The 15,928-nt window shown below is 43.3% G+C and overlaps 1 long non-coding RNA gene across 1 annotated transcript; it reads left to right on the top strand.

The window, feature by feature from the left end:
- Positions 1-4,563: 4,563 nt before the first annotated feature.
- Positions 4,564-11,063, top strand: LOC119716249 (uncharacterized). The gene is made up of 3 exons (XR_005264024.2): positions 4,564-5,074; positions 5,286-5,312; positions 7,272-11,063. It is a non-coding gene; the product is annotated as an uncharacterized lncRNA (long non-coding RNA).
- Positions 11,064-15,928: the final 4,865 nt, after the last annotated feature.

Consider the following 15,928-nt stretch of genomic DNA (forward strand, 5'->3'; position numbering starts at 1 on the left):
TTGCTTTCCCTTGGAGGGGCATCCAATACACCTGGAATCGGCTGCCCCAGGGGTGGAAACACAGCCCTACCATTTGCCATGGACTGATCCAGTCTGCACTGGAGCAAGGGGGAGCCCCTGAGCACCTTCAGTACATTGACGACATCCTCGTGTGGGGCAACACAGCAGAAGAAGTTTTCGAGAAAGGGAAGAAAATAATCCAAATTCTCCTGAAAGCTGGTTTTGCCATTAAACAGAGCAAGGTCAAGGGGCCTGCACAGGAAATCCAGTTCTTGGGGGTAAAATGGCAGGATGGACGTCGCCATATTCCAATGGATGTGATCAATAAAATAACAGCAATGTCTCCGCCAACTAGCAAAAAAGAAACGCAAGCTTTCCTAGGCCTCGTGGGATTCTGGAGAATGCATGTGCCAGGCTATAGTCAGCTTGTGAATCCTCTATATCGAGTGACTCGAAAGAGAAACTATTTCGAGTGGGGCCCTGAGCAACAACAGGCATTTGAACAAATCAAACAAGAAATAGCTCGTGCAGTAGCCCTTGGGCCTGTCCGTACTGGACCAGCTGTGCAAAATATACTGTACACTGCAGCTGGGGAGCATGGCCTCACCTGGAGCCTTTGGCAGAAAACCCCAGAAGAAACTCGAGGTCGACCTCTGGGCTTCTGGAGTCGGGGCTATCGAGGATCAGAAGCCAATTACACCCCAACTGAAAAAGAAATACTCACAGCATATGAGGGTGTTCGAGCTGCTTCAGAAGTTGTGGGTACAGAGGCACAGCTCCTCTTGGCACCGCGGTTACCTGTGTTACATTGGATGTTCAAAGAGAAAATTCCCACTACACACCATGCAACTGATGCTACATGGAGTAAGTGGATAGCGCTAATTACACAGCGGGCTCGAATGGGAAAACCCAATCGCCCAGGAATCCTGGAAGAGATTATGGACTGGCCGGAAGGTAGAGATTTCGGAGTACCAACAGAAGAGGTAACCCGTGCTGAAGAGGCACCACCATACAATGAGTTGCCAGAGGACAGAAAGCGGTATGCGTTGTTTACTGACGGATCCTGCCGTGTGATAGGGAGTCATCGGAAATGGAAAGCTGCTGTGTGGAATCCCATACGACGAGTTGTGGAGGCCATGGAAGGGGAAGGTGAGTCGAGTCAGTATGCAGAAGTAAAAGCCATACAACTAGCCCTAGATATCGCCGAAAGAGAAAATTGGCCAGTATTGTATCTTTATACTGACTCATGGATGGTGGCAAATGCTCTGTGGGGGTGGCTGCAGCAATGGAAAGAGAACAACTGGCAGCGCAGAGGTAAACCTATCTGGGCTGCTACCCTGTGGCAAGATATTGCTGCCCGGGTAGGAAACCTGGATGTTAAAGTACGTCATGTAGATGCCCACATGCCCAAGAGTCGCGCTACTGTAGAACATCGGAACAACGAAGAAGTGGATCGAGCTTCGAAAATTGAAGTGGCTCAGGTGGACCTAGACTGGGAACGTAAGGGTGAGCTGTTTGTAGCTCGATGGGCCCATGAAACATCAGGACATCTGGGGAGGGATGCCACTTACAGATGGGCTCGTGATCGAGGGGTGGACTTGACCATTGAAGCCATCACACAGGTTACCCATGAGTGTGAGACCTGTGCTGCAATCAAGAAAGCCATGAAGGTAAAATCTCCCTGGAACAGGGGGAGATGGCTAGGGTTTCAATATGGTGAGGCCTGGCAAATTGACTATATTGGACCACTTCCAAAAACCCGCCAAGGCAAACGGTACATACTCACCATGGTAGAAGCAACTACTGGGTGGTTGGAAACATACCCTGTAAACCATGCCACGGCCCGAAATACTATCTTGGGCCTGGAAAGACAAGTATTGTGGCATCATGGTACACCAGAGAGAATTGAGTCTGACAATGGGAGTCATTTTCGAAACAATCTTATTACCTCCTGGGCAAAGAGGCATGGTATTGAGTGGGTATACCACATCCCTTATCACCCACAAGCCTCTGGGAAGGTTGAGAGGTACAATGGACTGTTAAAGACTATGTTACGAGCATTAGGTGCTGGGACATGGAAACAATGGGACACAAATCTACCAGAAGCCACTTGGCTAGTTAACAATAGGGGGTCTGACAGCCGTGCTGGTCCTGCCGAAACAAAACCCCTACACACTGTGAAAGGAGCTAAAGTTCCCGTAGTGCATGTAGGAAGGTGGATGGGGAAGGCAGTGTGGGTTGCTCCTGCCTCGGGAAAAGGCAAACCCACTCGTGGGATTGTCTTCGCCCAAGGACCAGGGTATACCTGGTGGGTCATGCAAAGGAATGGGGATATCAAGTGTGTGCCTCAAGGAGATTTGACACTGAGAGAAAACTAATCTGTAATCTAAGTTATATGTTGTAGGAAGATGCTGTAGGATCAACGACAGGTCAACGTTGCAAGGAGCCGGGCAGTGCAACAAGGACTTGAGCTAAGCTGGTGCTCGCGTCCAGACATCCAACTCCACCTGCCTTGAGTGGCCACTTTGGCAGATGAAGACCTAATCATCAACAGTTCTTATGAACGTTTTCCAAGAAAGACCTATGGAATGAGAAGATACACCTGCCTATCAATCTTGTCCTATTAAATCCTTGTCCTGTTAAAAGACAAGGAATAATGATGAGGATGCTTGTATGCTACAGTATGGGGATCTGAGTGTGACACAAATGTTATGGAATAAGGGGTGGAGGTTGTATTGGGTCTGGCTGGAATGTTAACTTTCCCAGCAGCAGCCCATACAGTGCCGTACTCTGCAGTTGTAGCTGGAACAGCAGTGTTATCACACCAGTGTTGTGTCTGCTGCTGAGCAGCAGTGGCACAGTATTAGGCCTTTCTCTAACCCTCCTAGGGGGTGGGCAAAAGGTGAGGAGAGAAACATCACTAGGGCAGCTGGCCTAAACCAATCAAAGGGATATTCCATACCATGTGATGTCACACTCAGCAATAAAAGGTGGAAACAGGAAGAAGAGGGGAGGGGTGGGCTCTCCTTTGGAAGACGTCGGTCCTCCTCTCGAACACCGGCTGCGTGCGTTGAGGCCTTGCTTCAAGGACGTGGTCAATCATCGCTCATTTGTGGGAAGTAGAGAGTAATTTCTTTCCTCTGCACTTCCATATAGCCTTCATTTATTTTGTTTGTTTGTTTTCCTCCCTTCTTTTTATTTTCCTTTTTTCCCCTCCTTTTCCCCTTTCCCTTTTTTATTTTCCCCTTAGTTAAATTGTTAGTTCATGGTAGTCTTTATTTAATTATTATAATTATTTCCCTTTAATTAAACTATCCTTATCTCAACCCGTGAGTTGTTCTTTGCTTTACTTCTCCCCCTCCTCATCTAAAGGAGGGGGAGTGAGAGAGCGGTTGTGGGGTTTAGCTGCCCAGTACGGTAAAACCACCACAACGATGGATCCTCTGTACTGACTCCTTTGTCCCACTGATGTGTCCTTACTGCCCCATCCCATCCACAGGTGTGGACAGGCAGCACTGGAAGTCTTCAGCCATTATTTAAAAGCATTGTCTTCTTAGAGGTTGAAATGATGGTCCAGCTCCACCCTTCAACCTCTTCATATCTTCAGTTTTTGGCTTCTTGCTGCTTTCATCCCCACTGCACCTATTTTCTCTCCTGGATTCCTGCACGGGGTGTTACAGATCACCAACACCCTGATGGGAGAGTGCAATGGAAGATATGGAGGTACAGCTTGCTGTCCCTGAAGGAGAGTCCCACGGTGCCCCTTCATAGTGCTGTATGCTCCCAAGGGAAAGCACTCCCCAGCTTCCACTTAAGTCTGGGCTTGCTTTATTTTGGTGTGAGTTCAAGCTCAGGACCTAAATCTTTCTTGCTGTCTTATTAAACTCTGGAGAGCAGAGATACGTGGGTGTTAAAACACGTGCCTTCATCAGTAACACAGAGAGAGCTTTAAATGCTTTGCTAACACCTCAGCCTACAAAGCTGTTGGCCTCAGAACTCAATCCATTTGCTCTCCCAACAACCAGCAAAACTACTCTCTGGGTTGTAATACATCAATAAATCACATTCAGAAGTTTTAGGGCGAGTTAGATTCCCTGAGAAACATGGCTTCTAAAAGGGAAGAAAATTATTTTCAAGCTTTCGTGGCTGAAATACCTCATGGCAACATTAGAGCCGCAACAAATTCCTCTGTAGGAGGAAAGATTTCAGGCAAAAATTAGAGAAGGGATTTGATTTATAATGGAAAATAAGTTAAAAGTAACGGGCCAAGTTTTGCTTACACTGAATAATACTTAGCACCTACATAGGAAAATTCCCACTGACTGCAGTCAGAGTAGATCTGAGGCTTTAAACATGCTGTCTCCACTTCTGCTCCAGAATAAGAGTGCTAGAAATTAGGTGTCAGACTGGGACATGCCCTTCCGATGAGAAAGGGAAGAAACGGTACACATGGAGAGCCCTACCTTCCTCCAGGGGTATAAAGACAGGCTGGCTTCAGCTCTCAAGGGGAAAACTATCTTTAATTGCTCATTAAACCAGTCATTAAACACCTCCAGGAAAAGGGTGAGCAGCATTAGCTGTGGTGGTGCCCAGGTCCACGTTGGAGCTTGCAGCTAAAATAAGGAGCCTGGGGAAAGGACTTGCCTCAGCCGCCGGAGACTGAGTGCTTCAAGGCTGCTGGGTTTAAGCCAAACCAGCTAGGAAACAGGCAAAACGTGCACTTTACTGCTGGTGGAGACAGCAGGTGACTGCCTGCCTTCTGCTGTCAGCCACGTTATGGAGGCAGCTGTGTCCTCCTCCCACCCGTGGCAGGGAAAGGAAGAGGAGCCGGGCTTCAGGGCCGGAGGTCACAGCCCCGCTCTGGGTGAACAAGGCCTAAAGGGAGCGAGGCTGTCTGAGCAGCTTCCAGCCCAGCTTTATTGCCTGCCGCCGTATCTCTTCTCCAGGTCGCAAAGCAACGTCAACGTAACGTGTGCTCCGAGAGCAAAGCTGCCATTTGCGGCCTCGGCGGCCAGGAAAGCAGACAAACCTGAGCATCTGCGTTTGCAATCTCCACTGCTCCATAAAAGACAAGGTCAGACAGAAAAACATGTGTTTCGTATTTGCAAATCTGAATGATTTATATTAGGGGAGCAGGGCTGGACCGTGTGCAGCCTCTAGGTTGTTAAAATTTAATTTACTAATCAATTACTATCAGATGCTCAACTTCTTCAGCTGCCCCATATGTGAGGAGCACAGTTTCTCACAATACCCTGTCTTGATTTCAGTGCTGTATCTCTTTCCAGGGGCTGAGGAGAGGCAAGGTAAAGCAGGTAAGGAAAAGAGTTATTTATTTATTTTTTTTTTTTCAGATCAAGCAACCACTCAGCCCCACAATATAATCTTGTTTATTTATTTATTTATCTTTTAAGTAAGAAAAGCCACCAGAGCATTATCGGACCTTTTCTGTTAGCCATTCAGCTCAAAGAGAAGATGCTGACCTCCTGCCATTATTTGTACAAGGCAGCTTTACCTGAGGAAGCAGATGCATTAAGATGAACGGGAGTTTCCTCACCTCAGGGGAGCAAGTCTGGAGCAGGCATTGTGTCTCCAGCTGTATTGCCTTCATTTTGTTTGCATTGCTTCTCAGTTGTTAGTCCCAGTTTAAAACTTTTAAAGCATTATAAAGGTACACCTCTCACCACCTGAAAATAAGTGAACTAAGATGAAAAGTAAAGATAGAAGAAAGGGATTCTTGCTGATAAACATCCTTCCGAGTATGTGGGTTATCAGCTGTAGGTTGGATCTCCCAGGCTATACAGATCTTGGCTGCAGGCTTGGAGTTAATTCTGACCTTGGACAGGGTGTGTGTGGATCTTTTTAACTCTTAACAAAAAAGCATACTGAAAATGCAGGATTCAGATGGCTTACATTAACCAGAGACTCTCAAACACAAACCCAAAGCAGCAGCAGGAACATCACATCTCTCACAGATCACAATCTCATCCTTATACACATGGCAACTCCCACACAGTCCTAAGAGAGCCTGAGGGTGTCTCCCAACTTCAGGAACACAGACACCATCTCTATCCTTAAAGCTGGCTTAAAGAAACCCTAAGAGTCTGCAAGATTTCTGTGGACACAAGCAGATGACAACTGAATGGCCCTGCCCTCTCTCTCTTACAGACTTTTTGTATCAGAAACATTGCACTAAGGCAGAAATCTCATAGTTTAGAATTAGGAGAATGCAGAGCTGTTATTATGCTGCCTTATGCCATCCATATGCATCCTCTTCCTTGAATGTACTTACCCCTCCCAAAGGGACAAGACAATATTGTCCTTTCTCAGTGATACCTTGCATATCCAGCTTGGTACTGTTGATGGGAGGCCTGAGTGAGTACTGAAACTCATTACAAAGGACACAATTATCTCAGCACACTTTTGCAGAGCATGTTCTTCATTTACAAACCAGAGAAACAAGATGGTTTTCAGACTCCCAGCTCCAGTTCACGAAACAACTCCAGTTACATCCAGTTCAGGATACAAACATCAACACTAGCATTGGTTGAACAATTTTTTGAATGTCCTCTGTTAAATTTAGATCCTTTCTTGGTTAGTAAGTCATGCGTTAAATGATCCTGGCTTCCTTTTAACGTGGTAATCTGAGACCAATAACATTTTGAAATTATGGGTGAATTGCCAGCTCTTCTCTCCAACTCTTTGCTATCTGCATTTTGGGTGACAGGTTCCCTAAGAATAGGTTAATGTTACTACCCTTGGAATAGAAGAGGGAAATATTTCAAACTGGGGAATAATCAATCCAGTCCAAACTTTCAGATGGAGAATCATTCACATTAAGATTCATGAAACTCTTAGAATTCATTATTTTTTTCCAACAAATACCCAGCAGGTCACAGGCAGTTGGACAACTAACTCCACCATGGTAATTTACGAGACTGTCTCATAAATTATAGAACTACAGATTTCTTTTTTCCTTTTTTCTTTTTTTTTTTTTTTGTGGGTGGGGGGGAGGATCTGGAGAGAGAATAGGGGTGGTGGGGTGTGGTGAGGCAAGAAAAGGCGAAGAAGGGGAAGGAAGCCAAAGAAGTGAGACTCCAGGCCTTGAGAGTATTTTAATGCCATCAATTACCTAAAAACTGAGTGTAATAGATAGTATATCAGATTGTGCTAAAGCTTCCAATGCATAATGTTCTGGGTTGTGTTTTTTTGTTTGTTTGTTTGTTTTCCTATTTCTGAATGCTAACACTTCAGATACATTTATACCTTTCCAGGACACCTCATTCAGCCCCAGTTTCACTAAATGCAGAAGACAAATAACTGTTGACCTGATGTTACCCACACACAAAAACTGGAAAACTCGAGCGATATTGCTGTCTAGCAGATTTATTCCTACCTGGCACTACTGCTTAGAAAATGCCTAATTAACAGACAGTTAAACCAGCAGAGTGAAACATGGCAATTTGTGTGTAACAAGCACACAAACAGCAAGCCAAGGTAGGGCTGCTGGGTGTAGCAGGGCCACGACTGCAATAACTGACTATAAATGCTCTTGATGGAAGAGGACAGCAGACAAGAAGCTTTTAAGCCAAGGCAAAGAACAGAACCAGAAGCAAAGACTGCAGGCTAATCAGCCCAGCAATTAGTCTAAGTAGCATCAAATCTCTATTTGAAATCCCTCCTGTAGTACCACTTGGAGACCACTATTTTCCACTTTCTGGCACTGTGGGGTTTCTGCCTGTTATTATGTTGTCTGTGCCTCCAACTCTGGAAATGGCTGCATTTCAGTAACAACTCAAACACCCCCAAGTGTCATTTAAGAAGCTTGAAGACCATTTGCCTGAAATGAAAAGGCCTTGACAAACAGTAGATGTTGCTTTGACCTCCAACCCATCCTTGGCCACACAACCTCCCAGTCCACTTTTCTTTTCTCTGTAACACCCAGCAGCAGGATCCAGCACTTAATACCCTGACAGAAGAAGAAAGCAGAAATCTTTCCCCCAGGAGTGGGGTCTGTGCCTGGTAAATACATAGAGGAGTCTCAGTCAGGCCCTTGCCTGCCATGGAAGCCTGTCTGGGAGAAAGGGGTGAAAGCCAGAACCTTGAAATCCTTTCACTGCAGGAATTTTGGCCTGTGGGTACAGTTGGCTGCCTCGAGGCAGTGCACCTTGCACACAGCTGAGGATCAGCTGCATAATGTCTGTAGGCGAGTACATGAAGCAGGGAGAGAGGGAGAGTTTACTGCTTTAGCTTGACACACACTTGGAGAACTGCAGATTCCAACTTATCTCCCACTTTGAACCCCAGGGACTTTCAATTCCTGACCCAGAATCAGACTTCAGGATTTGCTCCCAGCTCTGTGATCTCAACATTAATTTGGCTACAGGAACATCCATAATTACAAAACGCAAAAATTGCATCATTAATAAAATACAAAATTGCAGTTTTCCTTATGTTAGCTATTCTCTGTCCTTTTTCTGAAAGTGATTTTTTGAGTTACGTGCAGTCATGGGTGTAGACAGATCTGTGCACACACTACCACAGAATTTCATTCACTCCTGACAGTAAAAAAAAAAAAAAAAAAAAAAAAAAAAAAAAAAAGTCCCAGCCTTTGATCCTTTGTTGCTTCTAACCTCAGCACAGTTGGGATGTGCAGCTTCCAGACCTTTCAGCCAACCTCTCCTGCCTGCCACCAAGACCTTTGTACGAAAGAACTCAGTGAGCAGAAACAAGATCCTAATCAAGTATGTATCATCCTAGACTTCTGCGGGGAAGAATTTGATCACAGCCTGGTTGTGAGAGGTTGCCAAAGGCCCACAGGCTGCCAGTGGTTCATCCAAGAAAGTTTGGAAGGCTTTGAGATACATGAAGTATCACAGTCTGGCTCAAAGAGTTGATATGTAATGTGGCATCCCTAAAACAAAATGAAGCATAGGAGTGAATGCAATTTAGAGATTGATGGGCTGAAAAAAAAAATACACCCCAGCTGCCTTGGAGTAACTCAAATCTTCATCTGAGGAGTAAGTGGCTGCCAGGGATTTTCAACAATTTACTTAGACATCAGGAACATCATCATCTTTAAATACTAGTTAGACATGATGTTTAGGAAAATTGGGAAGAGAGCCAAAGGCACAAGTAACTACACTGAAATAACTTAGAAGACTAGCAAGAAATGTAGCATTTGTATTTTAAGCAATTAATTCACATTTATCCCTACCGTCTCAAAATGCTATACTTACAGCATGTGCTATATTAGTGAACCATATCACAGTTAATTCAAAGGATTATGAATTCCTCAGTCAAAGAAAAAGAGTTCAATGAGGTATGAGAGCCCTTAAAATTCTGCCTCAGCGTGGAAAGTTACTGCAGAACAGTTTGTATATTTTAAGTTCAAACCTTCATTTAATCTACCACAACTCCCAAGATGGACGTGGTTTAAATCTAATGATTATATATCTCATTCACCTACTATTTGTATTTGGTCAAGAGCAAAAAACAAAAACAGGAACAAAATGCCAGCCTGGTTGTCACCAAAATGCAGCACATCCTGGAGGGCTGACAGAGACCAGTAGCTTTCTGTCAGCTCCAGCCCTATAACAGTATATTCATTTTATTACTTGTTTTTCTCCAATGAGCACAAACCAAGCCAAGAAACAAGAAAAAAAATGTACTTAAAAGGGTGAAGTTTTACTGGAATATCTCACCAAAGGAATGGCTTATTTTTCCCTCAAGGTAAACGGAAAAAATGGAAAACATCAAAGACTTCAAAAAATATTCGTGCTACAGCAACAAAGACAAAATGCATACACCTATAGAATGGAGAAGGGAAACCACAAGCAGACAGCAAGCAGAATCACCCTTTATTACATTCTCCATTGGTTTGCTCTACTTCTGGATAACCCACTTCATACTGTATGAAGAAACGTATTAGATCAAAGTGGTATAAATTTGACAGTAACTGAAGGGACACCATAAAGAAGTAATTTCCCCTAATGCATTGCAGAAGAATTGTCAGTGAATAATGAAATGCCTTTAAATCTCTAACAAGAACAGCAGCTTGAGGGATTTATCCAAGCCATCAAATACACAATTCACATTATGGTTCCCTCCAGCAACTCTCTTATTTGTCAAACTGCACATTATGTCTCCAGTTGTTCCTCTGCTTTTCTTCATACTTATCATAAGAGAGCAAGAGTACTCCAAGCACTGGGCTGGAAACCTTCTTGGTGCCTTCTTTCCGCGTCCACTCCTTTCCAGATTACACACTGCCTCCTTGTCTCTTTCTATGCTTCAGTCAGATTGAATCTATTAATTAGCATTTCCCATCCTCTGATCAGTAAAGATCAGAGCACAGAACAATAGCTGTGTGTAAAAGCAGACCGTATTTTTGTTAAAGTGATACAAGACTACATACAGTGGTCAGAATTATTCATGATGTAATCTGCTATAAGAAAAACTCAATAGGCATAGGCTTTTCTCCCGATGGATGATGCACCAATTAAGAAACTATTATATTCTGCTTTATTGACCATCCAAAAAGGTAATACAAAAAGCTGTGAGCAACATGTTATAATCAAGGAAGTGGAACAAGGGTGCAAAGAGAAAGAAAAAAAAAAAAAAATCATGCAATCAACCTGCCTTCTTCACATTTAAAAATTCCTCTTGTTGTTCTTTTGTTCATCTTTAAAGTAGTCCTGAAAGGCCCTGAAAAAAAAAAAAAAAAGGAAAAAAAAAAACTGAATTCCTCTTTCCTCTCCAATTTACAACAAACTAGCTGTTTTAGGTTCAGTAGAGTGATCACAGATGTTTCTCCACACCTCTCTCATACAGAAGTGATAGACAAACTCATCCTTGAAGCAGAAATACCTTTCTGTCAGGGTTTAAGTAATTAATGCATACCCCAACTTCTGAAGCTTCAAGTTGTATCATTACTGCATTTCAGTCTCCAGTCTTGTGAGTGAACACTACTTCAAAAACATTAGTTTCCTGTTAGATATCCCTGATCATCTAATACAAAAAAATATCGTGCCATAAATGTAGGTGGAGATATGTAGATAGCATACGTATGCATTCAGGCTACTTTGTGCATTTGCTAACTTGGCTGCACATCATTAATATCAGGTTCTGTTTGGCTGCACTAAGCCAACCATGAGGCATTCACACCTGGTCCAACATCATCATAGCATCTCCAGGCAAATATGGGTGACAAAATCACACAAACATGGAGCCATTTGACAGCCTATCCATCAAAGGATGGATAACATACCCCAAGATAAACAAGCGACACAGGCATGTGCACACTCTCTTTCTTGAGTTCCCTCCTGCTGCCATCTCAACCACAAGATTTTTTATTATTTTTTTTGCTTCCTAATTGCTGCATAATAGCAGATACAGAAAGACAGCTATCTCAGTTTCAGATAGCATACTAACATGCATGTTCAGTGAGGGAAATGAAACCCTATATTGGGGAATGTTAAGATCTAAGGGGATCTAAGCTTTCTACATACAACGCATCTGTCTGAATCAATGGAAGAAAAAGGTGCTTTCTTTTCTTTTCCAGTTTTCTTTAATGGCAGGGTTTGTCACCAAACTTGTGTCTTGCATCAGGAATAGTCTGATGTATTTCAAAGTGGGGAATTCTTCATTGACGTTTCAAAGAAAAGCAGCTCTCAGGAATTCCCACAATACGCAACATCTGGTAAGTTTGAAGGGATAAACATTAAGACTGCTGAAATACCAGAAGAATATCCCACTTTAAGGTGAAGTTTTAACTATACCGGTATTTCTGCATCTCTGTTATCAAAGCTTGAAAATACTTTGCTTGGACTCATTGCTACACAGCTGCCTTACCCAGCTCTAACCACTCGCTCCTTACACACCAGCCTGTACTCGGGGCTCCTGCACAGCTGAGCAGCTCCTCATTCCTCCTCCAGCTATTCAGCTTGGAAACTCATACATTTACACAAGACGGGTGCCAGAAAATTACTGGATGGTGGTCAGTTAAATAAAACATTTGGCACCAGTAAGACACACGGGGTACCACAGGTCTTTACACTTCATGAATTCTCTCCTATATTATTACTAACACAATTACTCCAGGACAGTTGTTGAGCAGTGCAGCAGAGAAAGCACTGGCTAGAAACTTGTCAGCTGCACACACATAAAAATGTAAAAAATTAAAAAATATCCCCGTCTCCTGCTGTAAGGTTTTTACCTTTAATTCCTGAACTTCAGAGAGTGAGTGACAGGAAAAGGACACAAATCCCAGAACGTGTCTGTTTCCCTGCTGCCTCACACCACACATGGCAGCAGAACTTCTTCCCAGTGTGAACAGAGCAGTCACACTAGTCCCATCCCTTCCTCCCCACCCCTGCAAATAAATCAGAAAGTGGCACTTTTTTGAAGCTTAGTCCTTTTGGCAAATTACAGCAGGATTCCTCTCTCCCATCAGCCAACGTGCTGCTTCATTATGACTGACATCCTTCACTTTGCCTATTTTCAGTCAGCTTTTCTCACCTCAACTTGTTGCTTGCTGTCCCTAACACTGAACTTTGTATAAATTTGCAGCTGCAAGGAGAGCTCAAAATCTCCATTAACAAGTCATAACACGCAGTGGCTCCTGCTTTATGTACTCTTCTCCCACCTGCTCTCTGTGACCTGATTTCTCAGAGCCATGCTCAGAGAAAGGGAGAGAAAAGACGCATCCATCACACCTGTGATTTGAACCTCATGAAGGGCCCATTTATCATGGTATAAATCACAGGCAAAAATAAATGCATTTATCTAAGCTTCAAGGAGGCAAAAGCAGCGTGACAGCAAGGCTGTACATGGTGCTTGTCCCATGTACACCAGCAACCATCATATCATGAAGGATTTTTACCCCCAGCCTGAGGGCAGAGAAGCGTGGCACCAACTGTGCAGCCTCAGACGTCCAGGCAGGCGTTGCAAGGGGTGAGAAGCAGCAGTGTGTGGCGGTGGTTTCTAACCAAATCAATACTCCACCCCCAAGTATTTTAATGTTAAAACTATCCCAGACGATTTCTAGCTGCAAAAGAGAACTCTTTGCCTGCTCTGCAGCACCATCTAGCGCTAACGAATAAGAATCACAGAATTACAGGATTTCAAGGTTGGAAGAGACCTCAAGATCATCGAGTCCAACCTCTGACCTAATGCTAACAGTCCCCACTAAACCATATCCCTAAGCTCTACATCTAAACGTCTTTTAAAGACTTCCAGGGATGGTGACTCCACCACTTCCCTGGGCAGCCTGTTCCAATGCCTCACAACCCTTTCAGTAAAGAAATTCTTCCTAACATCCAACCTAAAACTCCCCTGGTGCAACTTTAGCCCATTCCCCCTCGTCCTGTCACCAGGCACGTGGGAGAACAGGCCAACCCCCACCTCACTACAGCCTCCTTTAAGGTACCTGTAGAGAGCGATAAGGTCGCCCCTGAGCCTCCTCTTCTCCAGGCTGAACAAGCCCAGCTCCCTCAGCTGCTCCTCGAAATACCAACGCTTTGGGGAAAAATAGCCCACTCCGGGTTATGCCTAGTTTAGCAATAAAGCAAAATACAAGTGCATAAATACATATCTAAAACATGCAAGGGAAGTCATGGTAACCAATTTATATTTTACAGATGCTAGGATCTACTTTTTTCGCCCCAGTATCCAAACATTTCTGTCGAGTATCCCTAAGGGGTTGCAACGTCATACTGTACCTACCCATCAGTACCCCTTCCAATGTGCATGAGTAATGAGCAGCCATGCTCATTACTGCTATCCTCATTAGTCTCAGCAGATGAGCACCAACAGCCATCTTTTCTTTCAATGTCCATGCAGACTTACACCTGCTTCGCACTGCTGTCCCAAGCTGGCAGCCACACTGCTGCATCACTGGAAATCAAGGATGAAACAAAGACTTGCGTACTTTTTGGAAGGTCTCTGACAGGTACTGGGTGACAGAGACAGGAAAAACGAGCCCAACACCTGGTGAGGCTGGCCTCTGAAGACCATCAGCTTACAGCTTGATATTCCTGCTCAGCCTCTACTAAAATTACCACAGATCCTATGTGGTTCCCTTCTGCTCTGGAAAGCTTTATCTACTTGCTCCAATTTTGTTACCAGCACTAGTTGGCTTTTTTGAGGGGGCAGGAGTCCCTTCTATTTCCTACTTTCAGGAAACTTTTCTAATCATGATAAAGTTAGATGATTAAATGTTTTAATGTCTTTTTTTTTTTTTTTTTGGTTTCCATGTGTGGTGTTTTTTTTTCTTTTTTCTTTTTCTCCCCAAGAAAGGCTTAGTTCTTACTATCTTTACAGCTCTTTATTCACAGCACCCAAGGAATGATTCACATCATGCTGGAGAACTTCAGTGCCAGAGATTCTTCAGCCTTCAAGTATTCCAGCAGCTTTGACTTGAATGCAGTAGAAAAAGTGATTTGTCAGTAATGATGAAGTCTCTTAAGAGTTACAGAGCCCACATCGTTAAACTGTGTCAAGATCTGTGCTTTGTTGTCATTTCATATTAAAAAGGGCTCAGGAAGACATTCTCCCACACAATTTTCAGGTTAACCTCATGCTTCTGGTAGTACTGTGCTACCTTCTTCATTTATTTGTACAAGAAACACACCTTCACATTGCATAGATGCAGTGCTACCCATTCTTCACAAGAACACACCACAACATTTTGTTGAAAAATATATGCCTTACCCACTTGCTACAGTGATAATGGTCACATACTCATCCAGGTTTCAGGGTCTGCCACTTTGCAATAACTGCTGTTGCAAAGAAATCCCACCAAAAAAATCCCGTTTTCCAAAAACCTCAATGGAAACAGCTTACCTACACAGATTTATTTTTTTTATTTTTGTCACAGACACTCATGCATCCAGCTTACATGAATTATTTATGAGCACTTTGATGTAGCTAACGTTAACTCACACACCACTGATAGGAACTGTTTCACTTTCCCTCCGCTATTTCCTGCGGAGAGTTAACAATAGCTCAAACACTAATACAGACCAAGATGCACAGATTGCATTGACACTAATCTAAATACTACCTAACTACCATAAACAGGAAAAAATTACAAACTACACTTGAGAAGAAAAAACTCCCAAGTATCCATAGAATTGCTTAAATATCCAACAGTGACACTTCAACATACAACTAAAATGCCATAGGTAAAGAATGAATCATTCTAAAACCAAACTAACCTTACCTTCCCATTTACCACACTTCCAAGTCTTGGTTTTAAACCAGCAAAAATCTGTGACTTAAATAGCCATTTATGTCACTTCTATGTGCCCTTCTTACACCATTCCAAAACAGTTCTTTGTTGAAAATTAACGTTCAAGTTATTGTGGCCAGGATATCCTCCACATTTAATTGACCCTGTCATTTTGGTCCAGGCACCTCTTTTAGCCTCTCAGAGTCCTGAGGCACACGTAATACCTCAGTTACAGTCAATATCAATACTCAAGCACAGTTTGATGCAGGGACTTTTTTCATGTCTGTGCTGTTTCCATCATTGTTCCCCGTCCTTTCTGGATTTCAGAATACTCAGGTAAATCTTGGAGCACATTGATTTATTCTTCCAGAAGACTTCAAGAGTTTGCTATACATTCAACCAGCCCAAATGTGGAGATAAGTGCTTAATCTCTGAAGATCTAATGATCTGCATGTCCTCCCCCATCACTACAATCATTTTGCTAAACCATTAATTACTATGCCTAGCTAAAAGTAAGTCTGAGAACTTGGGAGTATTACTTCTCTCTCTCTCTTTGTTAAAGATGACAAATTCCAGTCTGACGATCGCCCACTATAACAATGTTTTCTGAATACAAACCTTTAGGAAGTGAAGTGCCATCAACCAAGATGCTACATATCAGCACAGAGGCGAAACACATACGTAATTTTTATTCTGAGTGGA

Source organism: Anas platyrhynchos, chromosome 2 (genome assembly GCF_047663525.1).
Source record: "Anas platyrhynchos isolate ZD024472 breed Pekin duck chromosome 2, IASCAAS_PekinDuck_T2T, whole genome shotgun sequence".
Taxonomy (NCBI): domain Eukaryota; kingdom Metazoa; phylum Chordata; class Aves; order Anseriformes; family Anatidae; genus Anas; species Anas platyrhynchos.